A 16,336-nucleotide genomic window follows, 5' to 3' on the forward strand; every position below is an offset into this window, starting at 1 on the left:
GGGGACAGGGAACTGCAGACCTGTAAAAAATAAATTGCAATGGAAAAGCTTTGCAAAGAGTCTTTAGACAACACAAACCCCAGTCCCCTGGCAACTTTATAATTTTTATTTCAGCCCTAATAGTCCATCCCGCCCTGGATCAAGGTTGCAGTTAATATGTCCGCCCGCCAAACATAAAAGCAGATGTGCCACGTAAAATTGCATCCAATTGGCTCCTTAATGAGCTAAGTTGGCTGCTTGATTATCTGCAGACGTGCCTTTGACTCCCATGCGCGCGGGCAACCAAAATATTGCACAATGAACTCGGGATGCATGCCCAACATCTTCTTGCATGATTTCACAGGCTTTCGGGTGAGGAGCAACATAAAATTCAGGCCTTGACGTGTGGACAGTCAGGTGCTGAGAATTTGGTGGCGGTGAATGTTCCAGTCACGGTGACTGCTCACTTTCTATTCAGCAACAATCAGTAATCGAGTTTATTCTGCAAAGTTCAGGTCAGTGTTATCTATTAAAAACTGCAGCAGGACTTACCAGAATGCTAATTTTGTTTTTAGCTTCAACTACCCAAGTTTTCTTTAATTAATTAAAAGTACATAATTCTTGAGTAGACTCTGCAGTTATGTCAAGTTGTGCAGTGAAGCCAATCTTCTGTAAGGCAGTATGCCAACATCATTAGCTAATTGTGAATAGTGAGATATTTATTTGCACTGATATAAAAGATGGCACAGCATAAATTGTTAATGACTGAGCCAGATCGATAAAGTTTCACACCAGGGATTAACTAGCTGTCAATAGTAATCAGTGACCATCAGATTTAGCATAAAATAAAGTTTGAGTGTTTTGCTCAGAGCTTCCATTTGTGAAGATATTCAAAATGTTTATTTACTTCCTCCAAAATGACGCTTGTGCCAGGGTGGCTGTCACTTCACGTTCCCTCGTTCCAGAAATTATTCCACTGTTCTAAGAATGGGAAGGGTCCATGCCACACCAGCCCTTCAATACATGATCACCTTCATTATCTTTCTCTCACTAACCTTGGCAGTTTATTGTACAGGAAGCATCCAGAAATTACCAGCCTGATGTATTGCTTTTCAATCTATTGCCTAAACTCCTGTTATAAGAAATAACAGGGTAATGGTCTATCAGATTACCTAATCCCAAGGTCCCATCCCACCCTCCATCCAGACACACACAAGACACACATAAGGTAAGGGTTGGTGAAGAATAAAAACAACAGAGATTAAAGGGTATGTTTGAGATGAGTCTTCACTGCTGAAGTTGCGGCCTCTGGGAAATAGGTTTACTCAAGAGGTTCAGGTTGGTGCAATTCCGTCCTTTGACCACCAGATGGCGCTATACCCAAGCGTTCCAGGTTGGTGCAATTCCGCTCTTCTGCCACTAGATGGCGGTAGGTACGGGTTGTTCAGATCAGTGCGATTCCCATCGCTGGCCATCAGACGGTGCTGTACATAGAATGCTCAGATTAGTGTTGTTCTGCCTTCGTTCCACCAGGTGGCTTTTGCCACCCTGTGAAATCATTACAGGCTGCCTGAGTTAACACAGGTTTCTATTTCCTTTGTCTGAACTCTACACTGGAACTCTGGCTGCACTTTGAGGAATATTCTCAGTTTGAGTTTCAATATTGAGCTCTTCCCGCCCCTGACACACACAGCTCAAAGATTACTGGCCTGCGGGAAACAGCTGGCACTTTCACATGCAAGATCTCTTTCCCAGTTTTAATGGATGTCTCTGCCCCTTTAAACAAGAAAGCCTTCACAGTTTTGGGTAGAATGTCTCTTAAAATGGTCTGGCAGAGAGAGAGGAGAGAGATTCGTCAGAGTCCTTACACTTTGGCTTTCCTCCCAGAACTGAACAAAAGGTGGAACTCTCCAGAAGACCCGTCTTGGGTTCAATTCCTGTCCCAGCCTCCCCGAACAGGCGCCAGAATGTGGCGACTAGGGGCTTTTCACAGTATCTTCATTTGAAGCCTCCTTGTGACAATAAGCGATTTTCATTTCATTTCACTTAATTTCTTTCCTGAAACATTTTGATTGGCATCACCAACCACAAGCAACAATAGGAGAAGGTTGGAAATTCCATATCCACCAATTGGCTGCTTGCCTATCTATCAAACATCATCATTGGTTCTGCCACAGAACCTAAAGGGGAAGTATTGACCTGCCCAACAGGACAGGGGTTTTCCAGCTCTTCCTAAAATCTGTAGTTTAACAGGAATCCCAAATGGCGCAGTAAGATTGTCGCAGCTAACCAGAAGACTGTAAATCAAACCAGATAGCAGGACAGGGATAAAAAGGCAAAAGGTTTTACAACAATATCCCAACACAACTGCAAGAAACAATGTCTATTTGCTTAACAAAGGAATCTCCTACTATGTTTCTTATGGTCCAAATGCCTTTCACAGTCTTCAGTTGCTCCCTTTTCCATGATACCATCTTCACCTCACAGTTGTTAAACATCATCTATCTATTGGACAATTCAATAACTTGGCTAGGCTATACCTTTGTGTCCCACCTCTCTGCTCCCCCTCTCAATGGTCATTTACCGCTCTCCTTATATAAAAAAATAAAGATTTACATTCAGAATATACCTATCACAATCAGCTTTTTTTTTACAGCCAGTGAAGTACGTCTGAAGTGTAGGAAATACAGTGACTAATTTACACACAGCAAACTCCCTCAGAAGTGTGTTAATAACCATTTCTTCTGTTTTTGTGATGTTGATTGAGGATAATTATTGGCCAGATCACGGGGGACAACTTACCTACTCTTCTTTTAAATAATGCACTTGAGAGGACGGATAGGGCCTCAGTTTATTGACTCATCTAAAGGTTGGCACCACTGACAATGCAGCATTCCCTCAATTCTGCACTGCTGTGTCAGTCTGGATGATTGTACTCATATTCTTGAGCGGGCCTTGAATCCACAGCCTTCTGACTCAAAGTGAGCCATGGCTGACATGCGATGTTTATTTCTTAAGATGTCTAACAACACTTTGTAAAAGGTGCATGCTCCCGTTTACCCTTACTGTTGGTTCTTGACTTTAGGAATTTTTAAAGGACAAACGTGCACAGATACAGGGCTTTGGCTCAACCACAAACCTGTTTATTAAAACACTCCTAATGCCCCAATACAAGAGTTTTTGAACTAGTGTAAATGACCCCTTACAACTGACAGATTAGCCCAATTTAAATCCGGCCATGATTCAACTGCAGCTCCCCGCAAACATATTAAAAAGAATGACTTATTACTAAAAGCCTCCATTGAGAAACCACAACCATACTCAATTAAATCCAGATCCCCTCAGGATTTAGTTGGTATGCGTACATTATCCTTAAACCTCAGCCCCCCCCAGTTGTAAGTTACCAATCACCCCCTCAGATTGATTGATAAATTACATTTCCCCACACGGCGGGTTCGCCCGGGAACAATTGTAGGTCCACAAATCATGTTGACCATTTCTGACTCTCCTTCATGCCTGCAATGACAAGCCTCAAAAAGGTCTTGGCCTTTTTATTACAAATCTTTTTTTTTTAATTTAAAGTACCCAATTCCTTTTTTTCAAATTAAGGGCCAATTCACCTACCCCGCACATCTTTGGGTTGTGGGGGCGAGACCCACGCAAACACGGGGAAAATGTGCAAACTCCACAAGGACAGTGACCCAGGGCCCGGATCGAACTCGGGTCCTCAGTGCTGTGAGTTAGTAATGCTAACCACTGCGCCACCGTGCCGCCTTTTTATTACAAATCTTATCAAAATTATCAAAACTCATTCCACGAAGGCATTTTGCTGAGTGGCGAACATATTTGCTGAGATCATTCTGTCAGATGGTCAGTGCTTAGCACCCTTTAGTCTGTTCCATGCCTTGGTCCAGACAAACACGTTCATTGCTGAATGTGTTTCCTCAAACGAAACAATGGGCCACATTCAGGTGAGATATCTCTGGCCCACAGACTGATATGCATGTAGCCAGTTCATTTCTCGAGATCATAAAATCCCTACAATGCAGAAAGAGGCCGTTCAGCCTAACGGTCTGCACTAACCCTCTGAAGGAGCACCCTACCTTGGCCCACTCTCCTTCCCTCTCCCCATAACCCCACCTAAACTGCACATCCCTCAACACTGAGGGGCAATTTTTATCATTGCTAATCCACCTAATCCGCACATCTTTGGACTGTGGGAGGAAACCGGAGCACCTGGAGGAAACCCACGCAGACACGGGAATAATGTGCAAACCCCACAGAGACAGTTACCCAAGGCCGAAATTGAACCGGGTCCCTGGCGCTGTGCGGCAGCAGTGCTAACCACTGTGTCACCCTGGGGCTATTTACTGCACCAACTGTTACAATCGTCTCCCAGCTTCTGGGCAGCACGGTAGCATGGTGGTTAGCATAAATGCTTCACAGCTCCAGGTCCCAGGTTCGGTTCCCGGCTGGGTCACTGTCTGTGCGGAATCTGCACATCCTCCCCGTGCGTGCGTGGGTTTCCTCCGGGTGCTCCGGTTTCCTCCCACAGTCCAAAGATGTGCGGGTTAGGTAGATTGGCCATGCTAAATTGCCCGTAGTGTCCTAAAAAGTAAGGTTAAGGGGGGGTGGGGTTGTCGGGTTACGGGTATAGGGTGGATATGTGGGTTTGAGGAGGGTGATCATTGCTCGGCACAACATCGAGGGCCGAAGGGCCTGTTCTGTGCTGTACTGTTCTATGTTCTATGTTCTTGTTCTTTAATTGAGTTGTCTGATGGCAGCTCTCTCATGCCGTTGTTCTTATAATGTTCCAAGGTCCTTACATGGTATTGGTTTGGTTTCGATATTGGCATGCTTTGAAGATTAACCACTGACAGTATAGCCTGCCTCTGTGTACTGAGGTTTGGCCTGTTTATTTTCAGTATTTGTGACCATGGGTTTGGGGGTTTTGTATTGCATAAAGTCTATTTGGAGGGGATTCATAGGTTACAACATTCTGGAGAACCTGTAGAATGTCGCTGAATATTCCCCAAAAAGAGATCCTCAGACTCTTAATTTTCCAATACTTAAGGCAAATATGCTCTGCTAAGAATGCTTGTGCCTAGCTTACTGAAAAAGGTGACTGCGTTAGTATGAACCTCTGCTAGCAAGAATTAATCCTGACTCATTCAGTTTACATATATATTGCACTTAATATCATACCGCACAATATCATCTAAGCACCAAAGATGTGGCTCTTTCTGATCTGTGCATCTCAATACCACACAGGGTGTCATATTTATCAATTATGATTATTTGATAGAATCCATTGCTGAGATAAATATTGAAAAGCCTCCTGAGTGGGCATGGTGTTGAAGAGGGAGATTCTTGACACTTGGTAACCTATTAAATGTGTTTGGTTCAATCATTACTTAGCAGTCCCATATTAATAGGCAAGTCCCTCATCCTGTCAGATGTTATCTTAGCCTCTTTCATGCTCGGTGTTCTCCCTCTCTTCATCACAAGTGGATATGAAGGCATCTGCGACTCCAACATCAACCACGTCTCCATCTCAAACTGTGACCATCAACAATGCAGCGGACATCAGTGTGATTCTCTTGTATTTTGTTTTGGTTATCGGTGTTGGGCTATGGGTAAGTGTGTATTCCTTCATGCTGTTTGTATTCTGTTTGAAGAGCTGGTGTAGACACGACGAGGCCAATGGCCTCCTTCTGCACTGTGACATTTCTGTGACTGTGGTTCTTCTTGAACACATCTGCTTCAAAGCCCACATTAATCCGAGTCAGTCATAGTTCATTGAAATATTTCCCCATTTCTGTTTCATATTGTCCTGATCATGCTGTCTATCAGTGGGTACAGTCCTGCTGCCCCATAATGGGTAGAGATTCACTGCCTCATACTGAGTGGAACTCTACTCTCCAATACTGGGGTACAAACTCACTGCCCCATACTGCATAAAGTTGTATTTCCCCGTTCAGGGTAAAGACTCACTGCTCCATTCTGGAGTACAGACCCACTGTCCATACTGGGTATAGTTGTACTGGGTACTGACTCACTGTCCCATATTGGGTACAGATGCATTGCTCCATTCCGGGATATAGTTGCACTGCTTTATTGAGTACAGATCTACTGCTCCATACTGGGTGCAGTGGATTGCTCCATACTAGGGTACGTCCCACTGCCCCATAATGGAGTACAGTTACAATGTCCAGTACTGAGTCCTGACCCACCGAGCACCCTTACTGGATAGTTACATCACCTCCGACTGTGTAGAGTTCCACTGCTCCACTCAGGTACAGTCCCACATTGGGGTATAGTTACAATGCTTCATTTAGGGTAGGGACTCACTAACCTATACTGGGTGTAGTAGCACCAATCTATACAATAGTTGGTCCATACTGGGCTACAGTATGCATTACACTCCTGATTCGTGCCTTGTAGATTATGGACAGGCTTTGGTGAGTCAAGCCACCAACTTGCCAGCTTCTCACCTTGTTCTTGTAGCCACAGTATTTATACTGCTGTTCCAGCTCAGTTTCTGGTCAATGGATGTTGATGGTGAGCATTTAGCAATGGTAATGCCAGTGAATGTCAAGGGGAGATGTTGGTGAAGGTCATTGTCTGGTACTTGTGTGGCACAAATGTTACTTGCCATTTCTCAGTCCGAGTCAAAATGTTGTCCCTGAAATGCTGTTCCAGTATCTGAGAAGTCATGAATGGTACTGAACACTCTGCAATCATCAAAACATCCCCACATCTGACCTTATGATGGAGGGAAAGTCATTGTAACCTTCTCAAGAGCAATTAACAAAATGCAATGATGGCTGGCCTTTCAATACATACATCCCAAGGAGGACATAAAGTAGGACACAACCCTGAAAATTCCTGCGATTATGTCTTGGGGCCTCCAACAACTACAGCCATTTTCCTTTCTGCAACCTATGACTCTTGCCAGTGGAGTTTTATCCCTGATTCTCACTGATATCAATTTTGCCACACTCAGCCATATACAGCCTTGATGTGAAGGGCAGTCACTCTCACCTCAGCTTTGGTATTCAAATCTTTCATCCATGTTTGTACCAAGGTTGTAGTTAGGTCAAGAGCCAAGTGATCCTCAGGAATGCAAACTGAGCATCGGTAAGCAGATTTATGCTAGGTGCCACTTGTTAAGTATTGTCAGTGACGCCTTCCATCACTTTGCTGAAGATGGAGAGCAGACTGATGGGCAATAATTGGTTGTCTGTGAGCGCCGGCACGAACCTGTGGTTGTTGCAGATGGGGGCTTTGTCGGACATCTCGGTTAGGCCAAAATGTTGTCGAAGTTGATTCCACGACTGGAGTGTTTCCACCACCATTGGGCTGATTCAGTGCTGCTTGGGTGGGGATGGGAGTGCCGCCATGGCTAGGGCCCGGAGGGAGGTTCCCTTGCATGAATCCTCCTCCATGAGCACCCACTAGGCATCCGGCTCCTTTATCCACCCCTTTATTCTTTCTGCTGTTGCTGCCCAGTGGTAGTACTGCAGTTTTGGGACGGCTAGTCCACCCATAGATTTTGTTCTCTGTAGAACCTTATTTTGGATCCTTGCATTCTTCCCCCTCACACCCCCCCCCCCCCCCCTCTCTCTCTCTCTCTCACACACACACACACACAAACACCATAATTAGTTTGTCCAGTGAGTTGAAAAAGGCCTTGGGAACATAGATTTGGATGCATTTAAGTAGGAAGAGCTACCTGGGCAGCACATTCAATTTGATCGTCTGCACCCTCCCCGCCAGGGAGAGTGGGAGCATGTTCCATCTCTGCAGGGTCCTTTTTAAATTCCTCTATCCGACTTGTCAGGTTCAATTTGTGGACCCCTATCCAGTCGTGGACAATTTAGATCCCCAGGTAGCAAAATTTGAGCTGGGCCTGTTTAAACACAGCCCCACCAGCTCTGACCTTCCCCCTTGTGGGTTCACTGGGAAGATCTAGCTTTTGTTCATGTTGAGTTAGAAGCCCGAGGAGGTTCCAAACTTGTTCAAGAGAGCAATGATTCCTTCCATGCTGCTTTGTCAGTTCGAGATGCAGAGGAGCAGGTCATCCGCGAAGAGTTAAACTCTCTGATCTCTGCCTCCTCTTCGGATCCCCTTCCAGTTCTTTGCTGTTCTGAGCGCAATCGCTAATGGCTCTATCGCTAACGCGAACAGCAGTGGGGATAACAGGCGTCCCTGCCTCTTACCCATGTGCAGCTGACAGTACTTAGAGCTGGTAGTGTTTGCCTTCATGCTCGCCATGGGGGCATTAGAGAGGATTCTCATCCAGATGGTGAATCCTGTTCTGAGCCCAAACCACTCCAGTACCTCTATGAGGTACTTCCATTCAAATCTGACAAAGGCATTTTCTGCGTCCAGGGAGACATCACCTCTAGTGTTCTCTCCCCGGAAGAGGTCATGATTACGTTCAGCGGGCACCTGATGTTCGATGTTAGCTGTCTACCCTTGACAAGGCCCGTTTGGTCTTCTGCGACCACCTCTGGTATACAGTCCTCCAGCCTTTTGGCTAGGATCTTGGCCTCCATTTACGTTTAGTAGCGAGATGAGTCTGTAGGAACCTGACTTTGTTGGGTCTTTGTCTTTGTCTTTTTTAGGTATCAGCGAGATTGAGGCTTGTGCCAGCATGTGCGGCAGTGTGCCCCTCGCCAGTGAGTCCGTGAACATCTCCCGCAGGTGCGTGGCCAGCGCATCTTTTGTAGATTTCCACTGGGGAACCATCCAGTCCCGGGGCCTTCCCTTCCTGCATGGAGCTAATGCTCTCCATGACCTCTCCCAGTTCTATCCGTGCTTCCAGGCCCCATTTGCTATCGTCCCCCACAACGGGCATGTCCAGTCCATCAAGGAACTGCTTCATCCCCTGCTGGGGTCTCCGAGGTGTACAGCCCCTGGTAGACGGCTTTGTTAACCTTGTCTGGATCCATTACTAATGTGCCTCTGCCATTCCTAATTTGGGCGGCGCGGTAGCACAGTGGGGGCGGCACGGTAGCCCAGTGGTTAGCACGGTTGCTTCACAGCTCCATGGTCCCAGGTTTGATTCACGGCTTGGGTCACTGTCTGTGTGGAGTTTGCACTTTCTCCCCGTGTCTGCGTGGGTTTCCATTGGGTGTTCTGGTTTCATCCCACAGGCCAAAGATGTGCAGGCTAGGTGGATTGGCCCTGCTAAATTGACCTGAGTTTCCAAAAAGGTCGGTGGGGTCACTGAGTTACGGGGATAGGGGATAGGGTGGAGGTGTGGGTTTAAGTGGGGTTAAGGGATGGTGCAGACTCGATGGGCCTAATGGCCTCCTTCTGCACTGTAAATTCTATGATCAATTCTACGATCTTGTGCGATCTCTCTTGTGGCTGCCTGCTTTTTCAACTGTTGTGCCAACAGGCGGCTGGCCTTATCTCCGTGCTCGTATAAGGTCCCCCATGCCTGGAGGAGTTGGTGCATTGCTCTCCTCGTGGAGAGCAGTTCAAATCCATCTGAAGCTTTCTCCTCTCCGCCAGGAGCTTAACGGTTGGGGCCTCAGAGTATCCACCTGCAGTGTGGAGTCAACTAGCTGTTGCCTAGCCGCCCTCTCCTCCCTGTCTCTTTGTGCTTCAAAAGCAGTAATTTCTCCCCTGATCACGGCCTTCAGCGCCTCCCAGGAGGTGGAGGGTGAGACCCCGTTCTGGTTGTTATTTATGTATTCAACTATGGCCTGTGATATTTTCTTGCAAAAGGCCTTGTCAGCCAATAAGGCCATGTCTAACCTCCATCTGGGGCGTTGGGCGATGCCTGTCTCCAACCTCACATCCATATAATGTGGAGCATTGTTGGAGATTACGATTGAGGAGTATTCCACCCTAACCAACCCTGGAAGCACTGATTTCCCCACTACAAAGACGTTGATCCTTGAATATACGTTATGCCTTTGGGAGAAGAAGGAGAACTCCTTCTCCCCTGGGTGGATGAATCGCCATGGGTCCACCGCTCCCATCTGCTCCCTAAAAAGGCCACGTTCGTTGGCCATGCTGGAGGTCCTTTTCCGTTTTGTGGTTCGGCCTGTCCGTCCTTATGTCCTGTATGCAGTTAAAGTCCTTACCCCCCCCCCAGTGATGAGTCTGTGCGTATCTATGTCAGGGATTTCTGCCATGGCCTTCTTTATAAACTCCGTGTCATCCCAGTTGGCAATGTACATGTTAACGAGGACTACTGGTGCCCCATCCAGGACACCGCTGACCATGACGTACTGTCCCCCTAGGTCCGTAACCGTCCTTGTCGACGTGAACATCGTCCCCATATTAATTAGAATGGTTAGCCCCTGGCCCTCGTCCCGTAGTAGAAATGGTAGGTATGTACCACCCAGCCCTTCCTTACCCGCAGGCGGTCCTTTTCCCTCAGGTGCGTTTCTAGGAGGAAGACTATGTCATATTCCTCAGATGGGTGAAGACTCTGGATCTTTTCACGGGGGTGCTAAGTCCGCTGACATTCCAGGTGACTATCCTGGTGGGGCGTTTTTGACCCCCTGCTCCTGTGGGTTTAACCATATTCGCTTGGTGGACGTGCCCCTGCACTCCGGGGTTTCCCTTTGTTGGAGGGAGCGACCAAAATGGACATGGTCACTGTTCTCCCTATGAGGTCAGGCCCCCAGCACTCAGGGTTTCTCTTTGTCCAGGTGGCATCCAACATGGCCGCCAACTGAGCGCCCGCTACATGGATATGCCCCGGCACTCCCTGGTCTCCCTTTGCCCAGGGACCCTGCTAGGTGGTTGCTTACAGCGACATTTTGTTCCAAGCCACCACGTGTGGCGTTTTTGATCTGTCCTTGCCTATTTCCTTCTCACCATGCCCCCCCATCACCTTCACCCCCCCCTCCCCCCATAGCCCGCTCCCCCTATCCCCCTTCTCTCTGCTTCTTTTCCCACTTAAATCCCCGTCCTGTTGTCTTACACCCCCCATTGCCAGGTGCTTTCCCCCTTGCTGGGGGCACGCCGCAGTCTCTATCCTTCGTATGAGTCCTGGTGGTAGCTACCCCACTAGTGTGGTGGCTCCCTCGTGGGAGTTACTGTGCTTCCTTCCCTCACCTGCTCTCTAAAATTCTTGCTCGCTCTATCCCCTGTCTTACCCTGTACTTGACTGGACCCCACTCATCCTTCCCTTTTTCGTTCACTACCTCCCTTTTTCAGAATGAGGCCACGTTCTCCCACGTAAAGCGGTCTCTGTGGTGGTGGTTTGATGTTGGTTGCACAGGTTGTGGTGGGAGGTGCTCTTTTCTCCCCCCCTCCGCATGCCAGAACATTGCGGTCTTAGAGTCTCTTTCTGTGGGCTCCTCATCGTTTTCCTTGTTGCCGCTTTTCCAGCCTGTACTCTGTGACAAAGCTATCCGACTCCACAGGGACTGTATAAAAGTGTTCTTGCCTTGGTATATGACCCAGATCTTGGCTGGGTGCAGCATAACAAATCTTACACTGCTCTTGTATAGCGCGGCCTTTGCCTTGTTGAATTTGGCCTGGTACTTCGCCAGGTCAACCCCAATGTCCTGGTATATATCTTACGTCCTTCCCAGCTGCAGTTCTTGGACTGTCTGGCCCAGCGCAGGATTCTCTCCTGGTCTTGTACTGGTGCAGTTTTGCTATAATCGCCGTTGGCTGGTCCCCAGCTTTGGGCTTTGGTTGGAGCAACCGGTATGCCCTGCCTATTTCTGGTGGGTTGGGGAAGGTCTCCCTTCCCAGCCGGTTGCCCAGCATTTGGGTCACATACCTTCGATCCCCTCTGGTAGGCCAATGATTTGTAAGTTCTGCCATCCCAACCGGTTCTCTTAATCCTTTACCTTTCCTTTTAGGCTGTCCCGTGTCATGACCAGCCTCACCACTTCTTTTTCTAGGTTGACATTCTGGTCACTCTGATCTACTGCAGCTCTTTCCAGCTCTGCGATCGTCGCCTCCTGGGCCTCCAATCTCTTTTCGGCTTTGTCCATGCACCAGAGCTTCGGCTACCATGCACATCACCACCACCTGAATGTCCGATTTCATCTCATCCCTGTGCTCCCTCAGTGTCCTTTAGCGGAACGCCATCCAGCCACAACCCCAATGGGGGAGGGCTTCATGCGTGGCTGGTCAGGCCCTCTTGCCCCGGTGAAGTTCGGGTTTCACCGTCTCGTGCGCCGGTCGGCTCGCCCGTTCGCTGCTGATACAGGCTCTTTGTACTGCTGTCTGCTCGGCCCCTGGATTGACTTTTGCCCGGCATCCTTTCTTTTTCCCCTTGTTGTTCTGCTAAAGTTGAGGGGATGAATTGTTCAATTTTCAGGCGTTTTTTAAGGTGCAAAGTGGCTATTGGGAGGAGAGCCACCTGATGTGAGACTTCTCAGCACATTGTCGTCACCAGAAGTCACTCACCCATTTCTTGATATTACAGCTGAGATCATTATGAATGCTTGGTTGAGTTTCAAAAGTTACAAATGCACTAATCCCAACAGGGAAGGCTGAGTTCACATTTCAAATGCAAGTTTAGGATTATCTAGTACAGGATTATCTGTCTTTGATGTGATATGTGAACATAACTTTGTTCTTAGAACAGATTGAATACTCGAGGGGTTTCAAATGCTTGAAATTAGGTTTATGCATGGGAGTGTTTGTTCAGTAACAAGTGTTCTGAGTGAGAGCTGCATAAGATAGTTAGAAATTTATATTTATTTATCCCAAAATGGCTCCTGTGATGTGCTCAGAGTGAACACTGGGTGAGCGTCAATAGAAGTGGTATGAGATGCCTTGGAGGGTATGGAGGGGGAATGAGTTGGCATGGAAGTATGATGAGGCATGGAGGAGTTGAGGGGTTGTGAGGGGTGAGGGCTCGAAGGCCTCATAGCCTTTTATACAACTGGGCTGAAGTCTCAGAGAACCGAGGTGGGCCTTCTAACCAGTCTGCCTTGGCACTCACCTGCTCCATGGTTGCCTATAATCTGCTTCCAGGTTTGGCATACCCAATGCTTTTTTTTTAAAGTTTCCAATTAAGCGTCAATTTAGCGTGGCTAATCCACCTACCCTGCGTATCTTTGGATTTTAGGGGTGAGACCCACGTAGACACGGGGAGAATTTGAAAACAGTGACCCGGGGCCAGGATTGAACCCTGGTCCTCGGCGCCGTGAGACAATAGTGCTAACTGCATCACAGTGCTTGCAGACCCAATTCTATCTCACGCCCAACTCCCTGGAGTGAAAATGTAAACCAAGGCAGGTTTGCCAAGTTGGGGAATTTCCTGATTCAAACTACCCACCTCAGTGGCGAAAATATGACCCTCATTGTGTAGCCTGTGAAGAATGGCTAATTGGGTGAGCCACCATGGGCCAGCCAAACCTTTGAAATCTCCAACAGTAACTGTCAGCGCTCCCAAAAAGAGGAGATAAAATGGCGGAAGTGATTTGGGAAAGTTTCTGCCGACACTTCAGGTCGTACTTACACTTTCAGTTTATCAAAGTTATGTTCAGATTTCCATTTCAAATTTACGTTAAACTGAAACAGGGCCTCACTTGACTCCTGAGTAGAATACTTGGTTATCTCCAACAATGCTATACTCTCCTAGTTATGCATGAAGCATCAGCCTAGAATGAAACTGGAGTGAGTCTAATTGTTTACCATTCACAGCAAAATAGAGTAAAAGTTTTCTCCAATACCTGAATGAAATGAAAAATGAAAATCGCTTATTGTCACGAGTAGGCTTCAATGAAGTTACTGTGAAAACCCTCTAGTCGCCACATTCCGGCGCCTGTTCGGGGAGGCTGGTACGGGAATCGAGCTGTGCTGCTGGCCTGCTTGGTCTGCTTTAAAAGCCAGCAATTTAGCCCAGTGAGCTAAACCAGCCACCTACAAGTGAACCTGACCAAATACTCTCCTAACGTTGATGTTAATTTATTAGTGTTAAATGATGATGTGCGATCAATAACTACTGAATCGAGGATGTAGTCCGAATTGAAGGCTTTAATCAACAAGATGTTTCCCCAGCAGCTCGAGTACAGAAAGAAGGCTGGCTGCTGGGAAACATGGGTTCTTATACCCCGCTTCACTGGGCGGCGCCACCTTACGTTCCGACCAATGAAATGCAAACACTTGGGCCAATGAGCGGTGAGCCTTCTCCACCAATGGTAGCTCACACTCCCAGGTACCGTAGTACCTCTAGTCATACTACCACAAATGAGTAATTACTTCAAAAAGCAGAGTGGTTCGACTGAAAGGGAATAAAACCAACTTCCCCAGGAGTTTCCAGGAATCTGTATTCAGTGCGAGGGTTAACAATCAAGTTTCTTACTGAATGAGGAAGGACGTGGTTAATTTAAGAGTAAGGCTATTAATCTTACAAGCTAAATTTCAGAATACTCCATCTGACCCTGTAAAAGTTTACAGAGTGCAAGAGTCAAAAGGCCTACTGTAGCCACCTGGGGTGGCCACTGCCCAACACAAAATGGAAGATTACAAAGAATGCAGGGGAAATGGACATGTTGCAAAAGCAAGCAGCTTGCAGAAGCGCTTATGTATTCTGACTGCTGCAGAAACCAGACAGCACTGTGAAAAAAACAAGTTAGCATACTAATGAGGCGATACCCGGTGATTACCAGGTACAATGGAAACAAGTTAACTCAAATCGCTACATTGAATAGAAGACCAGACTTCTCGGCGCCAAGAGAAGTCCAAAACAATAAGCCCCAACAACCGCCCAGTGATCGAAGAACAGCCCCATTATTGGGGAAATTCAAATCAATCGATTGGGAAGAGACCCAATCGATTGCGAGTGTATAGAGGGTCCGCCCAGGTGGGCACGAGACCCTGGGAGAGGTATAAGACAGAGACCCCGACCCCAGCTCTCTCTCTTAGCCAGGCTCTCCTTGACCAGCTCTCTTAGCCGGCCCTCCCAGCAGAACATCTTAGCAGCTCTCGAAGAACCTTGAGAAGGAGAGGCCTGGTCAGCAGCCACCATCAAGTAAGTGTCATACAACGCACGCTACGCGAGTAGACACTCCTGACCCCTTTATTCCACACCGACTGGAAGCCTGCGGATCCAGGACAAAGCAAGAGGCCGTTGTCCCCTGATCCAGCAGTTCCCTTATTCCAGATAAGTATTGGCCTGTTAGTGGTAGGATTAGCCTAGTCTTGTAGTTTTATATGCATAATTAGTAGATAACTGTATTATAATAAATGTGTCTTAGAACATAGAACAGTACAGCACAGAACAGGCCCTTCGGCCCTCAATGTTGTGCCAAGCCATGATCACCCTACTCAAACCCATGTATCCACCCTATACCCGTAACCCAACAACCCCCTCCCTTAACCTTACTTTTATTAGGACACTCCGGGCAATTTAGCATGGCCAATCCACCTAACCCGCACATCTTTGGACTGTGGGAGGAAACCGGAGCACCCGGAGGAAACCCACACACACAGGGGGAGGACGTGCAGACTCCACGCAGACAGTGACCCAGCCGGGAATCGAACCTGGGACCCTGGAGCTGTGAAGCATTTATGCTAACCACCATGCTACCCTGCTGCCTTGTTTGAACTTACTAACTGGTGTATTGAGTTATTGGTCTGAACTTGAACTTGAAACTTGTGGCGGTATCTTAACGATACCTGGCTTCTCTAGAGCTAAGGAACGAAACAGAGCCAAATTGAGTGTAAAGCACACTCACCCAGAACGAGCAACATTTAGTGGCAGACTCTGACGGGACTCAACTAGAAGTGGCCTCCCCACTCCAAGAGAACCCAGAAATTTGAATCTGAAATCCAATTGGGAAAAGGAAAAACCACAAGTGTTCAAGTAGTTCAAATCAATCCTCATAATTTGGAAGTGTGTTTTTGCATGCATAACTAACAGGGTTATAAGGTAAAACCGAGAGATTTTTGTTGCAACAAACTGTCGGGAGTTTATAATTCGGAAAATAGCGAAAGCCGTACCCGTATTTTATAGCACTGCCTTATTATCCCTCGTTCCAAATTTAAAAGAGCATAAGATAGAAAAAATGGCCATGCAGGCAATGGACGTGAGTAATTACTTCAAAAGCAGAATGGTTCGACTGAAAGGGAATAAAACCAACTTCCCCAGGAGTTTCCAGGAATCTGTATGCAGTGCGAGGGTTAACAATCAAGTTTCTTACTGAATGAGGAAGGACGTGGTTAATTTAAGAGTAAGGCTATTAATCTTACAAGCTAAATTTCAGAATACTCCATCTGACCCTGTAAAAGTTTACGGAGTGCAAGAGTCAAAAGGCCTACACATAATTACAAGGGAAAATTACTGAGGAATTTTAATTGCACAGTCATTTGCACAATTGTCAGTACAAGCTAAAAATTGAAGAGGAACATTATATCA

General features: G+C 47.1%; 1 protein-coding gene across 1 annotated transcript in view; it reads left to right on the forward strand.

Annotated features, from left to right (window-relative positions):
* The first annotated feature begins 389 nt into the window (after positions 1-389).
* Positions 390-16,336, forward strand: part of LOC119974501 (sodium/glucose cotransporter 2-like) — a 58,724-nt gene continuing 42,777 nt past the window's right edge. The window contains exon 1 of the mRNA XM_038813440.1: positions 390-494. The gene's annotated coding sequence lies outside the window, so the exon portion shown is untranslated. The remainder of the gene's footprint in view (positions 495-16,336) is intronic.

This window comes from Scyliorhinus canicula, chromosome 12 (genome assembly GCF_902713615.1).
Source record: "Scyliorhinus canicula chromosome 12, sScyCan1.1, whole genome shotgun sequence".
Lineage (NCBI taxonomy): Eukaryota > Metazoa > Chordata > Chondrichthyes > Carcharhiniformes > Scyliorhinidae > Scyliorhinus > Scyliorhinus canicula.